The 24635-nt window shown below is 38.1% G+C and overlaps 1 pseudogene; it reads left to right on the top strand.

Annotated features, from left to right (window-relative positions):
• The first annotated feature begins 14523 nt into the window (after positions 1-14523).
• LOC102030654 lies at positions 14524-14836 on the top strand (annotated as a pseudogene).
• The last annotated feature ends 9799 nt before the right edge of the window (positions 14837-24635 follow it).

Here is a 24635-nt window from a genome sequence, read left to right on the forward strand (position 1 = left end):
GCTGTTTGAAGATTTAAAAGCAACTCTATCTAAACAGCTGTATAATGGCTGCCTAACCAATCTGTCAACAAAAGTATTCTCAGAAATCTAGAACATTAGAAAGACCAGCACAAATCCGAGTTTAGAAGGAACTTTTTATTGTGAATGGAGGGTGGGTTTTTACTTTCATTTTATTTTTCCAAATAATAATAATAATAATTATTATTATTATTATTATTATCCAGTTAATAACAATAATTCCTCTTGATAATAACAGGAGTAGAGGGTAGTAGTATAGCACATAGAAGATAGTATAGCATACAGAGGATAGAAGTGTAAAGGATACTGTAATAGAAGTATAGAGGATATTAATAGTATCCTCTTGGTAGTAATAGTTGACTCAGTGGAGGAAAGAAATGTGATTGGCAGGGGAAGTCCCTCATTAGTAACTTCCTGCTGTCTGCTCTATGTTAAGTGGTGAAGGATAAATAAAATCTAGAACCTCTATGTTTGAGTCCTAGAAGGAGAATCTCTAGGGAGGAAGAATGGTGGTGATCTCTGCCCTCCCCCAGTTTTCCCTGTCCCTTGGGGAAGGCTTTCTACCCCTACTTGATGGTTATCTATTCCACCCTCACCTCCCAAATGCACTGCTTTGTCTCCAGGTCAGAGACTGGGGTGGAAGACACTTTGCAGAGCTAGGATAGCCTCATGCTCTCATGAGACCATGTGAGTCTGAAGGTGAGCAAAGTGCAGAACATACAAAGTGCTCCAACACTCTGGACCATCACACACAGCTCCTCTTACCCTATTTCAACCCAGTCCTACCCAGGCCTATAACTGGATACTCTCACTCTGTCCCCCAAGTGGTAAACCTGATCCGCTTGGAATCTCCAGCATGCTCTGCCTTTATCCAGGCTCTAGCCCCATATGTAGAACCCCAGTGGACACATAAATTTTCTGTATAATCTTTTAACATTTTAAAAATTAATTTTAATTGATGCATAGTAATTGTACATATTTAGAGGTCAAGTTTGATATTTCAGTAGATGTATACAATGTATAATTAGAGCAGGATAATTGGTAAGTTCATCACCTCAAACATTTACCACTTCTTCATGCTGGGAGCTTTCAAAACCCTCTCTACTGGCTGTTTTAAAGGGTATGATCAATTGTTGTTTACCTCAGTTCCCCTCCTGTGCCATAGAGCATTAGAAATGATTCCTCCTATTCAAGTGCATTCCTGTACTCATTAACCATCGCTCTCCAAGCTCCCTCTTCCTTCCCTTCCCACTCCCTCACCATCTTCCAACATGGATTCCCATTCCCTCACATCTCACTTCTACATATACAGGCATCCGTTTTTTACCAGGACACACATTCTTGGATGAATTCTCAAAGAATGATTGGGGATTTTACAGTATGATTTGTCCCTCACTTATTTCTCTTGCAAACTACTCTAAGATAGTAGTATCATCATTGGTCCCATTTTGCAAATCAATGAACAGAGGAACAAACAGATTACTGATGTTCCCCAAATCTCACAGCTCCCAAAGGACAGCATTAGGATTTAAGTTCAGATAAACTTAAGGGCTAAGCTGCAGTTATTCCCTACTGACTCTGGAGCCTCAAGTTTCTAATGTTCACCTTATATTTCATGAAAACAATCTGTCATCACTAACCCCAAACATGCACTGGTATGTTTTGAACCAGTCAGCTTTTATTTAGTAAGATCTCTGCGTAAACCTGTTTAAGCTCACTATTTATTACTCTTCTTCTTGCTGTGAAATAGGACTGGGTAGTAACTTGAAAAATGGGTGAGATGTATCACTGTGCTCCAATTGGTTGAAGTCCCTCATTCCAGGCTGAAATACTACTGTTCAAAGTCAATTCCTAACACTCATCCTGGAATTACAGTGCAGAACGTTAAGCTTGGGGCTATTCTCAGTTCTTTGTAATTCCACAAGCTCTGGAGGCCCCATTGAACATGGAGAACTGAACAGGAAATGCTCATGTTTGGTGAGTGGAAAGTTTTGTGCTTTGAGCATCCCCAGAAGAAAAGTAAAATGAGAATGTAAAACTTGATTCACACCAACAGGGATGTGTTCAGTTTAAAATACCTGATATGTTACTTCTGTCCTAGAGTATTTGTCAACTGTGACCTACAACTTTTTGGGTGAATGCCTAGCTCTTCTAAGACCAGCCAGGACAGTGTCTAGTTCTCCTAGGCCTACTTGCAGAATGATTGGCTCTCTAAGATCAGCCTGGAGAAGCCTGGATTCTCCTGGGTAGTGTCTGGGTGTTTTTCAACTCACCTGGTCATTCCAGGACCTCAACATGACTGCTTCCTCACGTCTCCTTGATGGTCAATTTCATGCTGGCCTCTTACTCCCTAATTTCCTCTGCAGCACCTTCCCAGATACCCTCTTCTTTACTTTTCCTTTCTTCCTATGGCCAAATACTTCAGCACTGATGTGTGCATGGCTCATTATTGGCAGGAGCCTAGCCCTATTCTTCCCACTCCTCAGCCTCTGCTCTCTGCACTGGTGTCCTCCAACTTTGCTCCCCATATTTGCTATTGTGAACCACCGATTTCCAGGCTTGGTAAGAAGAAGACTTCCCTGAAATAACCTGGCACTCAGTGACACTACTAGAGTGTTCCTAGCCCTAGAGACAAGAGTTCCTAACTTTTACAACTCCCTTTGAACCAACCATTCTGCAATTATGTTCATACATGTGTGTGCACAGAGGTACATGTGTGTGTACATGGATAGATGAATGTCCATGTGCCTGTTGTGCACACATATTGTGTGTGTGTGTGTGTGTGTGTGTGTGTGTGTGTGTGTGTGAGTGTGTGTAGAGTTGACAAAGGCAGACAGGGTGGATGCTTGGCCAACTCTTTCTCAACACTGATTTGTCCAATAAGAAAATTCAAGTAGAGAGCAAAGGTCCTCATCTGGATGTGTCACTCACCCAGTGTGATGCCACAATGTGCTACCATGGATCAGTTTCCAGCCCAGAGAAGCACCTTGGAAAGCTACTTAGTCCCAGTACCCTGAAAGGTACAGGAATCAGGTAAAGAATTGAAGAAGCAAAGCCAGGGCTGGAAGCTGAGGAACAGGCTGGGCAGTCCAGCCAGGAGGTGCTGTGGGACAGATAAAAAATCACAAGCAATCACTGGTGACACGAGAGATGGTGGAAGACCAGAAAATCACCAGTGTTTTGGTATTTGAAGCCTTCTGTGGACAAGGAGTAGAAAAATATTTTTTGAATTCACATCTCTTTATCCTTCTTGTGAAAAGCTGATGCGGAGAGAGAGGAAAACAGCCTCTCAGATGCAAGTCCACCCTTGGCAGTAGTTTGGGGAAGTATATGAAGGGACTGTAGCTCCCTTTCTTGGTTCCCAACCCTAGAGAGGCTTTTGAGATATACTCCAGTATATCTTCAGTTCAGAAGGAATGAAAATGCAAAAGCCATACACATCTCCTGGAAGTCAGCTGAAATATCAAATCAGCTGCATATTTACAAGTCCCGAGCTCCTTTCTACTCTGCAGATGTGTCATCTGCCCTCCTTCTTCAGGACAGAGTGTTTATTGTTGTGATTATGAGATGCCTGAGGCAGGCTGACTTTAGAGTTTGATTGAGCTCACAGTTCTGGAGATCCCAGGACAACGTACCATCACTGCCCTGGGTGTGGTGAAGACTTTATGGATGATGGTGGGTGGATTCACAATGGCAAGGCTATGTAGGGGAGGGATGAGACCATATCTCAAAACAAGAGGCCAGAGAGAGAGACAGGGGTCCCCACACTCCAAGGGCACATGCCAAGTGACCTAAGGACCTTACACTATCCCTGCTTTTCAAAGATCCCACTGCCCAAACTCACAACTCTGGGAACCAAGCACCCAACAGATGAACATTTGTGAACACACTTAAGCCACATCCAAACCTCAGCAGTGACCACACTCTTTGTCTAAATCTGCCTGGAATGTTCTTTCCTTACTTCTTTGCATAGCTGACCTGTTGATCTTTGCCTGTTTCTTCAGTACATTCCCACTGCCAGTGCTTTCTCCTCTGTGGCAGAAAGGAAGGTCATAGTCTGTGACGTCAGAATATCTGGATTGATACTTACAGTATGCACTGTGAACTTTCTTTGCTTGTGTGAAAGATGTTACTTTGAAGACAACAATATGCAATATAACAACAATTATTGAATTCATATCATCTTGTTTTTTGAAATTCTGTATCATCTGTAATGTTTTTTATTATTTTTTATTCTCTTTAAAATAAAAATAAAAAAGAAAGAAAGACAGATGCTACTCCAGCTGGTTGAGGTAAAACTGTGACTAAACATGTCTTGGTTCCTTTAAGTTCACAACATTTTCTTATTGATAAGCTATCATTAAATTCTCTAACTCTTTAGTGGGCCTTTTTTTCTACTCAAATATATCTCCCTTCCCTGAACTCTTTCCAAGATGCAATTCAATCTAGGAATAGAAAGCATTCACACATCCCGGAGCCACAGGTAGAGCAAGCAGTTGACTTTCCCAGTTGCCTCCAAGGTCTTCATGCCCTCTGTCCTGCCTTGGACACTGGAGTTGACTTTTCCAGCCACATATAGGCAATATCTCTGTCTTTTCACATTGAGAAAATGAAACACATAGTGTGGTTCTCTGTGATTACAGCAACTCCAGCTCCAGCGGTGGGTCAGTGACCACAGGAATCCAGGTAGATTGCCCATTCCCCAGTGCAACCGGGATTTTCAGACAGCAATCACAGACTTTGGGCTCCTCTTTGTCCAGAGGATGTGGTCAAGTTCACTGCAGCCAGAGCATGTTTCTGAGAGGTGCTGTTTATAGCACTCAGGGAGCAATGCAGACCAACTACTTGGGATCTAGGGACTATTCTGAGAGTAAGAATCTGAGAAGCAAAGAAAGACATTTGCACCACTGTATAGAGGATTAAAATATGCCACTCCAAATATGCCTCTTTGGCATAAGGATTATTTTGAGCTGAAGGCATCTGAGAATTAACAGATGCAGAAAGAACACTCCCAGCCCTTTTCTTCTCTGGCTAAAACCAGAAATGCTGAGAAATGAGGGCTGCATAAATCCCCTCTCCTGGGAAGTTTTATGGCCATGAGGACGATGGAAAGGCAGCCCGGAGATGAATCTGTGCACACAAGTCAGACTGTTCTCCCATACTTTTGTTCACTGTAGTTTATTGCCTTTCAACCCAAAACCTGTTCCTTTGTTTGATCACTTCACAACAAGCTTATTGTTCTTTGTTAAGATGTCACATAAGCCCAAGTCCTGAACACCCCTTTGAGATACTTACTGCTGGGTTTCTCTAGTGTGTGGTGTTTTCCCTGGTGAATCTGTCTTTTGCCAGTTTAATTTGCAAGGCCCTGCCCAGGGAGACTGGGAAGGCAGAGGAAGGTCCTTCCTTCCTTCCTTCCTTCCTTCCTTCCTTTCTTTTTCTCTTTCTTTCTTTCTTTCTTTCTTTCTTTCTTTCTTTCTTTCTTTCTTTCATTTCTTTTCCCTTCCTCTACAATAGCAGTCCTTTTAGTCTCAGTAGTAATGACTATATTTCCTTTCAGAAAACACTTATTCTGTGGATTCTCCCCTCTTGCTATGGTATGGATTCAAAGCCAAGACCCTGCCATGGAGGTGCTCACAGTGCAGCGAGGGAGACAGGTAACTTAAATGTGACTTAAATATGATTCACAGTGTTCCTCAAGGAGTGGATTTGGAATGAGAGGCATCATGTCCACTTTCCAGTGCAGGTTATGCACGAAATCTTGAGTCAGATAAACTTCTGGCTTCACTGCAGTAGTGTTACATGAAATAAAACAAATCTGCATGTAAATAAACAGAGACTTTTGGCAAAGGATTATTGCAACAGGAGAAGGGGAACTAATGCAATACAAGTTTGATAGAGACTATTGCTATAGAATAATGACTCCAGCTATGAGATCTGCACATGTCTCAAAGGTGGGGCAGGAAAGGGCTTTTTGTGTATGGAGAGAAGGTATAAGGATAGAGGAGAGAGGACGAAGAGTACAAGCACGGAGTTGGCTGATGCCACTGTGCTTCACTAACATTTGCTGAAGTCCTGATAATAGGTATTTCATCTACACTTGTCAGTGAGTACAACGAGGTCAGCAGTAATTTATGGGGCAAAAACTGGGAATTTGGAACATTTACATCCGTCCTTGTCATAGATAAGTAAGATGGGGACCTCTGAGAGTCTATCTAAGCCATATGCGAAAGGACGGTCTTCGGGAGGGGCTGCTCCCTGAAACACAAAAGGGTTGGGAGATTTACTTTCTGTTATTTTCTAAAAGCACAGTCTCAGACAAAAACTACTGCCTCTTATTCTTTGAACTTGAGCCTCTGTTTCCTTGTAAGAAAACTGATGTAAAATGGCTCCTGCGTCAGGAGACTTGTGAGGATTACAGATGGAACTCTCCTAAAAGAAGTCAGCATAGTTCCAAGCACATTACATGACTCTAATAATAGTAGCCATTGTTATTACTCTGATTAATTTTGTTATTGTTTTGTGGTTGCATCTTGAGCTTTGCTTTATTAAAGCAATTTTTAGTACCTGTTTTGAATTGATGCAAGTAACCAGAGTCTGTAGCAAAGCACTTAGCAAAGAGCATGTGATTAATCTTGATATGACCTCATTACCAACCGGGAGAGAGCTGATGGCTTTGTAAGCATTTGACCCAACCTAAGATTCAGTGCATTCGTTCCCTGCAGCTTTGCAGTTTGCAGAGAGCTATTTGCAAACTAAATGAGCACAGACCTCTAGGGTATCCAGGCCAGAAGCTCTTCTGGACCTACTGAGAGGCCAGTCCTCTGAGGGTTGTGTCACTGGGTCTCAGTATGTACTCAGACTCCTGCTGCTGTGACCTCAGCCACCCTTTTCATAAGCATTCAGATTCTTCCAGCCCTCTCTCACCCACTCTAGGGATAGAGCTTTGCCTGACATCTTATTGGTTTGGAAAGGATTCCAGTGAGACTTATAAGAGAGTCCTAAATATTTCATGGGCTCATCTGCCTATTTAATTATGTCTACATGCAAAAAAGACTTCCTGGCTAGGCATACATTTTGCAATACTGTTATATAAATATTTAAACAGCTGGGTTTCTCTGTATCCTCAGGAAAAGCACCACTCTTTGCTTGGGAAGAGGCTCAAGGTGAAGCAGCTGTGAAAACGTGTGCATCTCAGAAGTAGATCTCCACACATAAGTGGGGTGACTAATTTCTATTTTTAAAGCTAATTGAACTGGAAACAAAGTCAACCTTTTGCCTGGATTCTTTACTCCGTTACTTATAATATGCTATCCTGGGGTTTCAGAGTAAAAGAGACACAAATGAGAGTTCCGATTTCACCATTTGCCAAATGAACAAACTGGACACGTCATTTAGGCACACTGAGCCTTAGTTTGTTCACTTAAATAACAGGAGAAATAACACTGCAGTCACTAACTCCCGGCAATCACTCTTCTGTTCCCCATTCCACAATTCTGTCATTTCATGAATGTAACATAAATGAAACCATGCAATATGTAACCTTCCAGAACTGGTTCTTTTCTCATTTTTTAGCCACTCTACCAAAGTATAATTGACTTACAAAAATGTGTACATATTTTATGTATAAAACTGAATGAATGTGTTGGTAATTACACGTGTATGAAACAACGCCTGTGCTTTAAATGCACTCATCTCCTCCAGAAGTTTTCTCCTGCCCTCTTCAATTACCACTGCAACTGTGTATTGTAGGAATTCTCAACTATGAGCTATACACCGGGCTATGTTTTAACTACATGTCAGGGTGAGCTATAACGCTATGCTGCACAGCAGGTTCCAGAACTTACTGGTCCTGCATGGCTGGAAATTTGTTCCAGAGCACTTCTGGTTCCTGCCTTCCCTACTCTGGGCTCCCCACATCTAGCAAACGTTCTCCTCTCTGCTTCTGGGAGTTTGTTTCAGGTTCTGCACTTCAGTGAACTCACTCATTTTTGTCCTTCTGCATGTGGCTTACTTCATGGAGCACAGTATCTCCACATTTTGTTTCTTTATTCTGTTGCAAATGCCAAGATTCCTTTCTTTTTCAAGCTGTATAATATTCTGTGGCATGCTCATGCCACACTTCATTTCCACATTTATCTACCATTGGACATGAAGTTTGCTTCTATGCCTTCTACAAATGGCGATGCAATGAGTAAGGGAATTGCAAACATCTTTTCAAGGCCTTAATTCAATCCCTTCAGAGATGTACTCCAAAGTGAGATTACTGCACCGTATGAAGTTTCTGTTTTAAAGATTCACTTAGAATAATTTCTATAAGATTTATCCAGATTGGTATTATATTTTTAAAGTAGAGGTTACTTGATTATTAAAAGGAACTTGATCCATCTCAGTCTTGGTGGAGGTAGTTCTGTCCAGAGGTTTACACAAAAGGATTTATTTATCTTTTTACTAGTACGTATTTGCAGTACGTCATGTTTCTATTCATCTTAGGGATGAGGTACATGTACAAAGGGACTTAAATGAAGGGGTCAATACTAGAGGCATGAGCACCAGGAAAAACACTGAAAACACCCTTGGGGACAAGCAAGAGTGGGAGCCAGAGCCATTCCAAAAGCTGAAGTCAAGGGGAGAAGTCACTGTCCCAGAGCCCCGCAAAAAAAGGTGGCCAGGGAGGAGCAGGAGGGATGCAGTCAGAAGAGGCACAGCTTCCACAGATGCAGCTGGAAAGATAGGGCCCAAACCCCATCTGGGCCCCAGATTTCCAGCTGAGGGTTGGCTGAGCCCAGCAGGAAGCCAGCAGAGCAGGAAATACACACAAAGTAACCTTTGAAAACCACCTTCCTCTGGCACAGAGCAGGGCAAAGAAGGCCACAAAGAGATTGAGAGACAAATAGCAAATAACCAGTCTGACAAATAGCAATTTAAATTTATTCATTTAACAAATATTTCTAAGTTCTGTTCTATAAGCACAGTGAACAGGACAATAACACCCTCATTCTGATTTCTAGTACAGAGCTACAACTATATATAGAGGGAGTTGTAGCTCACTGCCACCACCTGGCATCATAAGAAAGGCTCATCCCACCTATCCTTAGCCTGGGAAAGCACAAAACCCAAAATGTGAACTATAGCTCCTACTGAATACCTAGTTAAAAAATCATAAGTTTAACTTTAATGATCCAGAGTTCTCTCTGGGAAGAGAACACTAGTATTAGTCAACTTCCTATCACTAGGACAAAGTACCCAACACCCACAACTTAAAGGAAGAGAAGCTTATTCTGGCTTCTGGTCTCAGTGCATGGTTACTGCTCCAAGGCACAAACAGCAAGGCAGAAGGGCCCGGTGGAGAAAAGCTGCACAACCATGGTAATCAGGAAGCAGAGAATGAAAGTTGGCACTGGGTAGAGATCTACCCTTCCAGGTTATGCCCTCAATGACCTGCCCGCCCCCACCGAGCCCAACCTCTCAATGGAGCACTTTGCAGGGGGGAGGGGGTATTTTAGTCTGAAATATAATACACAATATAATAGTGTATTTGTTGATGGAAATGATATTTTAAAAAGTAAGAGCAATGGATTTGGAAAGAGTGTGCACAGGGTGGACAAACGCTTTGAGTAGGAAATTGGTGGCATTCACTGCTCAAGAAAAGGATTGATGCACAAGGTCCTGAGTTCGATTCCCAGCACCAAAAAAAAAAAAAAAAAAAAAGAGAGAGAGAGAAAAGGATTGACCTTGATGAAGGTGTGGACAGCACCTCCGTTAGATCACTGAAAAAAGTAAATTGAGTGGATGCAGATAAACATAAGTTTGTAAGAGTCACCGATGGGGAACAAAGAGTGAGTTCTCTTCTGTTGGTTTCCATTATGTCAGAGAACTCTAAAGCAAGCCAAGAGGGAAGAGGATGAAGGAGGAGTTGGAGGATTCAGGAAAGAGAAGGTGTGAAAACATGGGGGAGGAAAGTGCACAGGTAAATGCACTACCATGGGTGTCCTTTAAACATTCTCACCCAGGCAGCAGCTCAAACCAATGAAATCCAATCACAGGGGGCAGGACACAAGCTGAGCATGTGGGAAACTCCTACTAATATCAATGGGCAGACAGGTGTAGCAAGTATGGAATCAGGGAAATGCAATGCTGGTGAGGCACCCCTGAGGGTAGAGGTCATGATCTCACTTGAGATCAGGCCATTTGGCCATGTTCTGCCACCAGATTCAGTAGTGGGTGTAGGTCTCAGGTAGATACTGGGTTACATTTAACCAGATAAATATTTGAAGGGGGGCAAGGGAGCTGAGGTGAATGGAGAGAGGAGATTAATGTGGAACCTAGGCTCTCTGCTGGGTTAAGAAGGACCTGGCTGTGACAGGGAAAGTCAGCAGGATCCTAAGACTGCAGGCTCTTCTGGGGTCACATACCTGGAGCTGTTGAACTAGGAGTCAACTGGATTATAGTATCTTTGGAGCTGAGGCTATGGGCAAGGTGCAGTTAGTGCTACAGCTCAGTCTGAGAGAAGATGGGAGTGGGTGACATATGTAGACTGGAAGACAGAATATTAAGAGGAGCAAGTGAAGAACTAAACATGGTGTACATTATAGAGGCCCTGCACTTTTAGAAAATATGTTGCAAGCAGTATTGTTATGGAGAGGAATGTTAAGCCAATTACAAAAATTATAAAATAATTATTTATTAAATACAATGTTCACTGAAGCAAATCTGACAAGACAACAAGAAAACCATTCTCTATCCACAAGATGAGGAAGATGAAGGGCTCAGATGTGACACCAGTTCTTCTGGTTTTCCATAGAGTCTGTGTGGACATTTTCACCTCTCTGAGAACCACTGGGCCCATCAATCAGTCCAGAGGATCACAGTGTCTCCCTAAGAGTTCTGTTCCCATCAGTTCTGAGCTCACTGATGTGCAACTTGTAAAGTGCTTGTAATGCAGCCTCACATCACCTCAAGTGAGCTGTGATGCATATTTCTCATCTATTCTTATTCTTCCCTGCTTGCTGTGACTCCTGGCTTTCTCAGGAGGAAAAGTGCTCACTCTGGAAGGAGCAGCAGAACATTCTAAGGACTTCTCACGGTATTGGCCAGCTCCAACCTGAGTTCCTGACAGAAGATGGGGCCTGAGAATCTGCATTCCTAAGAAGTTCCCAGAGGAGAAGGATTCAGCTGCTCTGGAGGACCACATTTGAGAACCACCACTGGATTGAGGCCCAGAGCTGAGTTTCTCATTTTCTGTTTTGTTTTACTTGGTTTGGTTTGGGTTTCTGCTATTGTTGGTTGAACCCAGGAACTTTGCACTGAGCTACCACACCAGCTCTTCTTATTTTCTGTTTTGGCATAGGGCCTCACTAAGTTGCTAAATTGCCCAGATTGTGCTGTAACTTGCAATCCTCCTGCCTCAGCCACTGAGCATTTTGAGAATGAAGTAATGGGCCACCATGCCAGGTTCCAGAGATGTTTTATAAAGCCTCCTCCCCAAGTGATACCTATCACAGGGGAGAGTTTGAGAAATGCTCTAGAGATAGCTAAATTAGCATGTTGAATCTTTTTCTTGTCTAGTTCTTCTTCACATGTCTCTACGGCTTTAGGTCTGTGTTAGTATCAAAACTCTCTATTCCCCTTCTATAATGGAAATTGATTTACTATTTCTGCTGGAGTCCTATCTTGCTCAAAGGTATAAATTATTTTCCACATGGCTTAGTAAAAAATGGAAATGAGTGTTTCTTCCTAAATGAGTTCAAATAAATTTTTGGACTTTTAAAGAAAACATGCTCTTACTTCTCACCAGTTTTCCAGTATAAGTGGTAAGATTTCTTCTTTAAAGTCTCCATTATATGATTTATATAGATGGCTGCTTTAAGAGGCTGTCCATTGTTGGAAAAACATGATCTGAAACTAGAAAATAAAAAGGGGGCCAACACATCCTTTCTATATCATATACAGTCAAAGCCTCTCAAGAGTGTATATATTTAGCTATGAGTAATTACAAGTCACAAGGGACATAAAGTTTCATTTAGACAGGAGGACCAGGTTCAAAATATCTATTCTACAACATGGTGGCTCTTATGCAAAACAATTTAAGGTATACTTAAAAACTGGTAAGATTAAGTTCTCACCAAAAAATAAGGGTGTGAAGTATGCTTATCTTAGATTTATTTTGCTATTCCACAATGTATGCACATTTCAAAACATCAGGTTGTACACCATACATGTATGCAACTTTTACTTGTGAATTTAAAAATAAGTAATAATTTAACAATTACAGGCATGTCCAAGAGTCATACAAATAACTTCGTTCAGTGGAACACACTGCCTCAAAGATATATGATACTCTGGACATTACACAGCAAACTCAGCAATGATCTCTTCACATTTTGTTGAACTGCTTAGAAAACTCTTGCTTCTTAAGTGCTCAGTGAAGTCATAGCATCTTCCTAGTTTAGCTACTCATTAATGAGTTAAAATCTTTGACATACCCATTTCATGTTTGCCATAATTTTGCATTTTAAAAAATTACACTTTAACACTATTCACTGAAAGATTCATTTGAAACAGTCTTGCAGGTGATTGAGCATGAAACCTGGTGCAAATGACCACTGTGTGACATGAGTGCCCCACCAGCCGCCATTTAACAGCAATTATACAGTCAAATTCATGACCCCAATCATGCCAAAGATATATTACAGCCAAGGATATTCGCTTCTGAACGGGAAGACTGCAGAACCAGGGATGTCCCATGGTCTCAGCTTCTTTGTGGCAGAGATCTTGCAAGGTAGCTGCTCAGGCATTCTGCCTTTTCAGGTGAAGTCCTGCCAGAGTACAACACCCCCAGGGGACTCTTCACCATGTTACCTGAAACTCTTTCTGAGACAAGTGACCTGAAAAAGAATCAATTCCATACAGTTCTTGACTGTACCACGGCTGATATCACTGTATGCTGTCATGGACTCCACTTCATCACCATGGGTCTCATACAAGGTATGATTGAAAAATACAGTGAACATTTAAATTTTCAAAAATGTATTACAGCAAAAGACACAGTGCCATTAATCCCCCACAAAATACTACCCCTCACTTTGAACACGCTGAAACAGTTCTGAACTCTGAAGTTCTTCTCAGGAGTGTCTTGAGTTGTGGTTTTAAGGCTGTCTTTATGTCCGGAATCAGTTTGGGGAAGAGCCAGAACTTGCATGGTAAAAGATCGGATGAATAAGGTAGATAAGAGTACACTGCAATGGGTTTATGAGCCCACTTTTTGGTTTCATGGCCCTTGGCAGCAGCATTCAGTATTTTTTAATCACATCCTCATAAAGACCCTCATGAAAGAGGATTCCGGAACAGCTTCAGAAAGTGGCAAGAATAATGAGACAAGCGTGTTTGAAGCTAGGAGAAGTATCCTGAGGGGGATTACGGGCAATGTGTCTTTTACTGTCATAATTTCCTAATTTAAACATTCAGAGTATTTTCTGCTCATATCTCTTGTGTCTGGTCACCTGGAGCCATGTGACAACAACTAGTCAAAAGTGTGCACCGCAGTCTACCGCATGACAAAGCAGGAAGGAAAGGGGCACAGCAGCCTCTGCACACCATTTCTGCTCCCTCTTCCTCCATTAAACTCAGATTTCCCAGCCAGAGTGAGTACTTTTAACCAGAGATGTAAAACTATTTTGCCACCATGGAGAATGTTCACTAAAATCTTAACTTCTGAAATGCGAATTAACTACATTTTCAAAAATGACATTATCAGTCTAAGGAAAATTTGAAAGAAGGAAATTACACATGCAAATACAAGAAAAATACACAGAACTATGAGTTAGTAAAATTGATGAGTAGTCCAAAATATGGTTGCTTAAGAAGCAAATACTATGGGAAAATAATTTAAGTTTAATTGAAGTAGCATAACCTTAGGAAGGAAGTATTATAATAGATGGAAGTGTTAAATTATAATAGATTGCTTTCCAAGTTTTCAATATGAGACAGGTTGATTAAAAATATCTTGTTCTGTAAGACAGATCAACAAGATCTGCAATAACAGTAAAAATAACACCAAAACTAACAGAGCAAAAAGCAGCAAACCTGAACAGAACAAGAAAAAGAATAAAGAAAATTGTTAAAGATTACTGCAGAAAGGAAGGCCAGCAGCGTAAGGGATTTTCTGCAGCATTCTTTGAAGATTTTGTAGTGCACCATTTATTCATTCACTCCAAGACAGAGCAAGAAAAACGTCACCCAAGGGAACTCTACAAGATAATGACTACTTTAATCCCCCAAAATAGGAAAGTTCTTACATAAAAAGAACTGATCATAGTTAACTATGGACATAAGACTCTTTTCAAACTATTGTGAATTAAGTAGTACAACAGAACTATAATAAATCAAATGAGAAACAGAGCTCTTCCCGCATCCATGATGTCACGACAGGCCCCGCCCCCAGCTGCCAGCCACTTCTGATACCACCGTGGCTTGCTTCCGCCCCAGAAGCTGCCCCTTCCCAGGGTCATGATGGGCAGCAAGATGGAGTCTGCCAAGCCGGGTCGTCCAGGCAGTCAAGCCACACACACCATTAATAAGGTTTCCTGACAGAAGAGACAATCCTAAACCCAGTGTATCAGAAGCTTTGATATCAGCAGGGATCCCATCTCGCTCTTCTGTAATTTCACAGCATTCTAAGGGGAGTAAATCACTGGAGTTGCTGATGCATCCAGGTCCACCAGACACTGTAGAAATAATAAAAACGCTACCTCAGAGGTATAGAAGGAAACTAATATTTCAAGAGGAAATGGAGTTTATCCAACGTGGAGGTCCAGAGTAATCATTGTTTGTCATCAGACAAAAGAATTATCTTTATAATGAAGGACTTCCAAAATGACATGTGAAAAGTTGTGTTTTAGAAAACCTTAATAAATATTCTTCAAAAAAAAAAAATAGAAAATTTAGATGGATACCTGGACCTTCTAATTTATGTATCTTGGTCAGCTTCTCTGCAAGCTTACCTAATTGTTTATATACTTTATACTTACTAAAGCATACATCTGGAAGTGCTAGCCTATAATTTTACTCTTGATTTTCAAGTAATACCAGTGACAAACTAGGAAAAGCATACAATGTCTAGTAAACTGTAGATTTCCTATGATCTCACTTTTCTTTCTGATTCTGTTTAGAAATAGAAAAAATTTACTAGATAGAATTGCTGCATTAGGGAAGTAGTTTTCCTGAAATTAGAAGAAGATTGGTAAAATAACATTAACATTATTCTTAATTCTGTAACGTTTTTGCATTCACAAGGTTACTGGAGTAAACTGACGTAAGCTTATCTTACTGTAGATGATGAGTATATAACCAGTGACTGAGATGAAGACCTGGGAGACAGTTCAAGCAAATGTACTTATAACCTTTATTCAGAAAAAAAAAAAAAGTCAGTATAAAATGGAAAATAAGAGATCAAAATGAATATAGACAGGAATAAATACATCACTGGAAATTTCACTTTATGTTTGGGGGATATTAAAAAAAAGAAATAGAACGCTGATGTAATATGAGAAAAACAAGAATGTCACATGGTATATGAGTGGCTTATTTTATTTTAACAAGAAAAAAACAATAAAATAACAACAATGAAGACAAAAACAAAACAACACAAGAACAATAAAAGTGATATAGGATTTCAAAACAAGATGATAGGAATTAACAGTGGCTGTTATATTACATACGGTTATCTTCAAGGAAGTTGCTCAGATTACCAGATGTAAGAATACAAGATTGATCAAACCATTAAGGACAACAAGAAGTCATAAAATAACAATTGAAACGATATACAGATTCACTAAACAAGATATTAGGAATTCAAAAATGGTTGTTATATTGCACATTGCTGTCTTCAAATTAGTTGTTCAGATTACCAGACATAAGCATGCAAAATTGGCCAAGAAGAAAACATTTAAGCTTTAACTGTTCCTTTCAAAAAACCAATACACATCAGCAATACAATTACCCCAGCTTTTCTTCTATATATATATTTATTTATTTCTATTTTAAAGAGAAAAGAACAAAAACAAAATAACAAAAACAAAGACCTAAACAAAAACAACATGAAAACAATGAAAATGATACCGAATTTCAAAACAAGGTGATAGGAAATTAATAATGGTTGTTATATTACATATGGTTGTCTTCGAAGTGGTTACTCAGACAACCAGATATAGGCATGTAAGACTGATCAAACAATTACACATTAACTGTTCCTTCCAATAAAACAATAGAATTAGTAGTACAATTATCTCAACTATCTTGTGTGTGTATGTATGTATATATGTATATATACATATATACTACATATATATAGATATATTTCTCTTCCCTCATTTTCCTCATCCCAGTTGTGCTTTCCTTTTGAACAGTTTCTTTTCTTTTCACAATATCTATTGTATCTTTCAGATTTTATTTACTCTTTCGGGTTCTTGTACTAGGGAGGCAATGCAATGTTTACACATATGAGAATGATTTATTTCACTTATGAGTATGATCTCTAATTGCGTCCATTTACCTATAAAAGCCTCTAGTTTATCTTTCTTTATACCTAAATAATACTTCATTGTATAAAAATACCACATCTTTTTTTTATCTACTCCCCAGTTCATGAACATTTGGGTTGTTTCCAAGATTAACCTATTACAAGTTGTGCTGCTATAAACGTGAGTGCACATATATCGTCATGGTATTTTGTTTTCAGTTCTTCTGGAAAAATACCCAAAAGGGAAATAGCTGGGTTGAATGGCATTTCTAATCCTAGTTTACTGAGGAATCTCCAGACTGATTTCCAGAGTGGTTGTATCAGTCTACACTCTCACCAACAGTGGAGACGGGTTCCTTTTTCTCCACAGCCTCACCAACATTTGTTGTTGGTTCTTTTCTTGATGATAGCTATTCTTTCTGGGGTGAGATGGAATCTCAGCATTGTTTTAATTTACATTTTTTGAATTACCAATGATGTTGAACATTTTCTCATATATTTATTTGCCATTTGTAGTTCTTGATCTGAGAAGTGTGTATTCATCTCAGATGCCAATTTTTTGGATTGAGTCGTTGTATTATTATTTTAGGCACACAAAATAAATTTTTTTTATTTTGTTTTTATTTTAGAGAGTAAAAGAAGATAAACATAACAATAAAACCGAGTTTCAAAACAGGTTAGTAGAACAGTTACAATAGTTGATACACTGAATACTGTTGTCTTCCTAATAGTTATTCAAAGTAGAAGATATAGGCATGATATCTTTTCTATAACAAAATAAATTTGGTTAACTCCTAACTCATACTAAAAAATAAATATATCCATAAAGGATAAGATTCTGTTTTATGTTATTTTCAGGCTAGAAATATGTTTATTTTCTGAATAGAAACAGGTAGACATTGTTTGTAGGGCTCTATTGCCACCCTTGTGCCGATGGGATCGACCCTCAGCTTGGAGGTCTTCCACTTGGTATCTGCACTCCTACAAGTGGGCTTTCTTACTGTCAGTTCTTCACATAAAGTGATTCAAGTACCAAGGACAGACAGAGCAGATAAAGGCAGTAGCTTGTGGAATCTATGATATTCCCGAGAAAAACCCAGAAGGATAAGCAAGCACTGAAAGGAGAAAGTGAGTGCTTCTCCTGAGGAGGCTATTTTGCCACTGCAGAAGCTAAAACACAATTCATCTCTTGGTTTGCAGGCAATCTTGTCAGACAAACACATAGTAACAGCTGGTAAAACCAACTCTAAGCTACACAAGTTGCTAGTAAATGTCATGAAGATATGCCCAGCATTGGGAGTATAAACGAGAACAACCTGATTTCAAAATGTATGTATATATGAAAGGTAGGATCATCTATGGTATTATTCTAATTACATAAGCTTAGACAATTATCAAAGCTCCTCCCTGATCATCAGATTAAAATGGACCCCTAGGAGATATTATGACAGTACAGTGGTACCTGGGTTCACAAATTTACTTCATTCCATTATTCTGGGGAGGATGGTCATGCTCCTGTTTGAGGGGAGAAGATAGCTGGGGTCATGTTGATCATGGGATGTAGAGTTCATGAATGGAAGCAAAATTTTGCCAAACACTTCTGTTTGAAAACTGAGACCAGACGTGTGCATGAGCTGAGCTATTAGTGTATGTATACTCTTCTTTGTCAGCCCCTCCAACACATAGCTTGCATTCTAGGAAATACAAGAAATAACTAAGATTCTGTGTTGTAGTTTAAATACACCCGATTTGATCCCTTCTTGCTTGTCCTGGTATTTCCTTGTACATCCTCTTGTATATGTGATTATAGTCTTATCTGAGCACTTAAAAATGCCCGTTGTACCAGGCATGGTGGTGCATGCCTGTAATCCCAGCACTTGGGAGGATGAGGCTGGAGGGCCATTGTGAGTTGGAGACCAACCTGGGCTACAAATTGAGCTCAAGGCCAGTCTGAACTCCATAGCAAGACCCTGTCTCAAAAACACTTAAAAAAAAAAAGAAAAAAAAATGCCCATTGTGGAAGAGTTACTAATTCCCCCATTGTGAACAATCAAACAAGTTCCTCTTCGTTTCAGCTGTCCTGTACCTAAAAATCAATTTTATTTTTTTCATGTTCTGCAAATGTATATCCAGTAATTTGTACGTTAAGGAAGAAGATCTCAATAAACAATCTGAGATATATCTGAATGTGAAAATTTTTCCACAGTTAGCCAGCTCCTGGAATCTATGGAAAATCTAGAGTTATACAAAACATTGCCACTAAGACCAGTGACCGAATTTAGATTGGAGTCCTTTCCAGACAATTAACAAAAACAAACAATCAAATCATAAAATATATATCTAGAAGGCTAGAAGGAAGTTGTGCGGATGTCTAACATCACAGCTTGCTAAGATCAGATCCACAGAGTTGTTAATCATGGGCCAAATCCCTGATTCTGCTCAAGAACTTGTGAGTATGATACTAATTTTCAACTTGAAAGAACATTTGGACAGACTGTATTTTTTCCCTAAAGGCACAATTTCACACTATTGATAAAGCTTATATCTAAGGTACCAAAATTGCCCTATCACTGGGACACCATTTGAAAGATCTTTCAGGTTGCTGAAAAGAGAGTTGAAATTGAGAAACTGGGTGCTTTGATGGAAGATTGAGGAAGACTGGACAAAATTGAAGCTCTTCAATTTGAAGACAAGTCTGTGTAGAGGATGCTGAAAGGCTGATTGAAAAGTGTGTTTCTACAGAGAAAGAAGGCAATCAGAATGGCACGCCTACCAGGGTTTACTTTTAGATTTCTATAGACAAGGTCTAAAATCTCTAGATTGTCTAACAATTAATTAACTTGAAAGACAATTAAAGAAGGAAAGACAAAAGAAAAATAGTTTATAGAAAAAATATTGACAACATAGAGGTATCAGAATAGAAAATGTAAGTGTGCCAAAACCTTATCTCTTATCTATCTCAAAAGAACAATTGTGTAATAATTAGATGTTTCTATTTTTAATTGATATACTTTAAATTTATATCCTTATATAATTTTTTCCCATAAATATTTGTTAATTTTTGGAATATTTGGAAGGGTCTGCATAAAAATGAACCATATACATAGAGTTCTATTTCTCTCTCTCTCTCTCTCTCTCTCTGTCTCTCTCTCTCCATATATATATATATATATATATATATATATATATAATATTTTTCATTTAAAAACATATCATCAACTTCTGCTGTTGGGAAGAAAGATGTATATACTTTATCCTACCTGTCCATTAAATGCAACTAAAATCCAGAGGCATATGTTTACAAAAATCAAGATTAAAAGATGAAAATGAGAATACAGATTCATTGGGGTCCTCAGCATCCAATTATCAACATGATAGTTCTTGGATTGTTTTGTTTGTGTTATCATGTATGGCCAAATCTTGGAGCTGAAGAAGCCAGAAAATCCAGAATTGCAAACAGGGAAACACAAAACAAGTAAATAAATAGCCCCAAGAAAAGCTTACTCTCCAGCTAAACGACAAGGAAAGGGGTAGTGTAACAATGCAGGAAGCGTCTCAACAACTTCTTAGCCTCTATTAGACACCAGAGAAGAAACTATGGGCTGAGCCAACCCTGTCAACAAAGCCTGAGTGGGTGAGTGGGTGAGTGAGTGGGTGAGTGGGTGAGTGGGTGAGTGAGTGGGTGAGTGGGTGAGTGGGTGAGTGGGTGAGTGGGTGAGTGGGTGAGTGAGCTCCCACACTTTTACCCAACACAACCCCCCTGTGTGTTAATTCAGCTTAGGAAACTAGACCAATTCCTTGACAATGCAAGTGACTAAGTCACCTGAAATACATCATTTTAACACCCGGGAGAATTAATAAAATTGAGTTTGTAACTAAAAATGTCTGAGGAAAAGAAATCTCCAGAACAGATGATTCCAATGGATAATTTAACTAAATATTTAAGGTATTAAAACCAGTACTATACAACCTTTTCCAACAAATAAGAAAAACACTTCTTGATTAATTTTATAAAGCCACTATTACCCTTATGTCACAAGAATACCAAAACAAACGAAACTACATCCTAATAACTGTCATGAATATCATCACAAAAATCATTAAAATATCAGCAAGTGGAAGTTGAACTTTTTTCTAAGGCAACTCACAGGTAATTTAATCTACCATATGAATGAACTGAAGAAAAAACATAAAATCAATCAATGTAGAAAAAGTATCTGACAGAATTGAATAGCCATTCATTCTAAAAGTCTCTCAAATGAGAAGGGGAATGGGGAAGGGAAAAAGGGACAAGAAACAAAAAAGAATAGAAGGACAGAAATGGAAAAAAGCTTTTGTAAGTAAGTAGGTGATGATGGGAGGGGAGGAGAGAGAAATGGGAAGAAAAAGAAGAAACAAGATATATCATGTACAGGTACAAATTCCTATGAAGAATGCATTTAATATGTATATCTAAAATGTACCAATAAAAATAATAAATAGAAAAATAGGAGCACAGAGTCACTGCCCCAGCTTCATAAACAGCATCACAAAAGATCACCAAGTAGCTATCTCAACGCTTCCCTCCAAAGCTAGGAAGAAGGCAAGAGCATCTATTCTCCTCTCCTGTAATGTACTGTTTGAACTTTGTTTTGAATTCTAGACATTGTCACAAGAAAAGACAGTGAAAGAGATACAAGCTGGAGAGAAAGGTATGAGATTATCCTTACTGGGAGAGGCCATGAATGTGTACCTTTTAAAAAATCCTATGGAGTTTATAAAAAAATTTAAATATGAATTGAGTTCACTAAGGTTACAAGATTCCAGATAAGTACACAAAAATCAATTATATTTCTATATACTATTAATGAATTTGTTATGTCAACATTAAAATTGAAAGGTAGTACTGTTTGTAATTTCTTTAAAACTGTACAATGCTTAGATGCAAATCTAACAAAAACTTACAAGATTCTTATGCTGAAAACTATACGATATTGATTCTAAAAATCACCAAATGTCTGAGTAAATAAAGAGACATATTGTGTTCATTGAGTAGAAGACTGCACACAGTACAAATGTTAAATCTTCCTCAAATTGATATATGTTTAATGTCATGTTTTTGCTTTAGGTCATTCATATGGTAGGTTAAATTAACTTTATTTAATAAATTAAGTTAACTTTATTTAATAAATTAAATAATAAATTAATAAATAACTAATAAATTAATTTAAATTAACTTTATTTAATAAATAAAGCAATCAATAGTGTGTGGTACTGGGGTATATAGGTTTGATGCAATCCTGGTCAAATTTCCACCAGGATTTTTCTAGATATTACAAAATTACTTTAAAATTTATATAGAAATTTCCAGATACTAAATACCTAAAACAATTTTGAAAAGAGTAAAAGGAAGTAAGTCTACATAATTTAAAGGCTTTTATATAGCTAAAGTAATTAATCTACATGGTTAATATACATGGTTTGGGGGAAAGCAAACTAGTACAACTCCTGTAGAGATCACTATAAAGCATCCCAAAAAAACTAATGATAGATAGTACTCCATTGTATAAAAATGCCACATCTTTTTTACTTCTCTTTAAAATAAAAAAGGAGGTTTTTTTAAAAAAACTAACAGTAAGAATCCTATTCAACACAGCTATTCCCTTTTACAGGTATCTTCCTGAAAGAGTTACAATCATCTTACTACAATAATATATGCATATCCATATTAATCACAGTATAACATAATAGCTAAATTTTGCAAGCAGTCTAATACCCATCAATAGATGAATGGATAAGAAATATGGTAAATATACAAAATGGAATATTACTCAGTCATAAAGAAGGATAAATATGAATCATTTGTAGGAAATTGAATGCAGCTTGAAACAGTACCTCTAAGTGAAATTAACCATACAAACAGTTAAATATCACATAGTTTCTTTTATATGAGAAACCCAAAGTATAAATAACTTAAAGAGCAAAATAAAATATAAATTATAGGAGAAAAATGAGGTAGAACTTTTATAGGTAGAAAGGAAATCAAGGGATGGAGGGAAAAGAGGGGGAAATGAAAGAACAGAAAGGATATAGGATTAAGATATAATATGTACCTGAACCAAGGCCCCATGATGAATGTGTTCATTATGCAATGCAAACAAGAACTAATAAAAATAAACTAAAAAATAAATAAAACAGTTAATAGTGTGTGGTACTGATGGAGACAAAAATGCAGAGATCAATCAAAAAGATATATAAAATTCAGAAACGCATCCACAGTAGTATGGTTAAATTTTTGAAAAAATGTACAAGAGCAGTTTACTGGAGGAAAAATAGATATTTCAAAAAATGGTGTTCAGAGACATGCACAAGTGTGGGCAAAATATAAACTTCAGCCTAAACGTCACACCCTAAAAATTTAACTAAAATGGATCATGAATTTAAACTTCCACAATTAATTATTCTATTTAAAAACAGAAATACTGTCACAAAGATGAAAAGTAGATACATTGAAACTCTTTTGTATTTTTTTTTTGTCTTTTTGAAACAGGGTTTGCTATGGAGTTCAGACTGGCCTTAAACTCACTTTGTAGCCAAGGTTGGCCTTTAACTCACAACGATCCTCCTGCCTCAGCCTTCCGAGTGCTGGGATTACAGGCATGCACCACCACTCCTGGCCTAAATTGAACCTCTTTAAATTTAAAATTTTTTTCTATAAAAGACTAGATTAAGATGGTAAAAATGTGAGCTGTGGAGGAGGGGAAAGTTTTTGCAAACTATATAGCACACAAAGGACTTATATTTGGAGTCTATAAAGAGCTTTCTAAACTGAAAAGTAAAACATATACATTCTAATTAGAACATAAGCAAAAGACATTAAGAGATGTTTCACTGATAAAGGTATACAGATTGCAAATAAACCATGGGAAAAGTTTAGCATCATTACCATTGAGGAAATGAAAGTAAAAAACAAAGTGAAATATCACTATACACCTACTAGAATGGCCAAAGTAAAACCAGTGATAAAACAAAGTGCAGAAAATATATCACTCATGCATTTCTGGTGGGAATAGAAAATTATTCTATTAATTATAATTCTTTGTTTTCTGTAACTTTCTAAGATGGGTCCAGGGATGGGAATTGGGCATGGAATTCTTTTTCTTGTACAGTCCTTCCTGTCTTACATACACGTATTAAAAATTGGATCATATAAGAATTGCAATAATATGTTGTCTGTTTTCCCTAATGTCTGTTTTTTTCACGTTTAGACTCAGCTAAAGTATACACAACATTCAGTTTTTTTGTTCCTATTTCCTCCAATAGCTCTCCTTCCCCTCCCCTACTTCAAATCCACCCCTCATATCTCCTTCACTTCAGAAGTCTTGGGAAAGCTGTCCACATATATAGGCAGTGAGAAACAAAGTGCATTCTGCTTTATTCAGCAAGAAAAACCCACCATACATCACATGGAGGATTCTGGGAATAAAAGCTGTTGAGGGCAATGTGGCAGAGGATGGAAGCTCTCATGCATCCAACCTTTGAAAAGGAAATGAACTGGAAAACTCATCTACCAGAGATGAATAAACCATTACCAAGATTCTAGGATGGTGGTAGCCACCTAATAGGCAATGCAATTGGCTAGAAGAAAAAAACCTTGCCTAATGAGGTTGTTCTCATATCTTGTTCTCCTAGCTGTTAACTTTATTTAATGCTAGATAATCTTTCCTTCTCACTACGTAAAAGTAAACAAGCAAGATTAATGTATTTTCTCCCAAGAAATACTTTGGAAGAAGTGCCTATGAGCAATTCACTGGATTATCATTTAGTTACTTTTAGCAGTAGTGAAATATTTTGGAAGTTTTTAAGTGAAAATAATTATGGATAATAGAAATGTTTCTAAATTTATACCTCAAATTTATAAATATTGCATGCAACTATTCCAGGTCACAATGTACTTTAGTCCTACTCTTTAACATTATACTGGACTCTTAGTCAATATAGTAACTAAAAGGAATAAGATGTATCAAAATAAGGAGATAATTTATCAATACATTAACATGTTATTATACGTAACTATGAATAACTAAGGCAATCACCAGATTTGAAAGTAGTACATAGTAAG

This window comes from Chinchilla lanigera, unplaced genomic scaffold (genome assembly GCF_000276665.1).
Source record: "Chinchilla lanigera isolate Chin_1 unplaced genomic scaffold, ChiLan1.0 scaffold00109, whole genome shotgun sequence".
In the NCBI taxonomy this organism is placed as follows: Eukaryota; Metazoa; Chordata; class Mammalia; order Rodentia; family Chinchillidae; genus Chinchilla; species Chinchilla lanigera.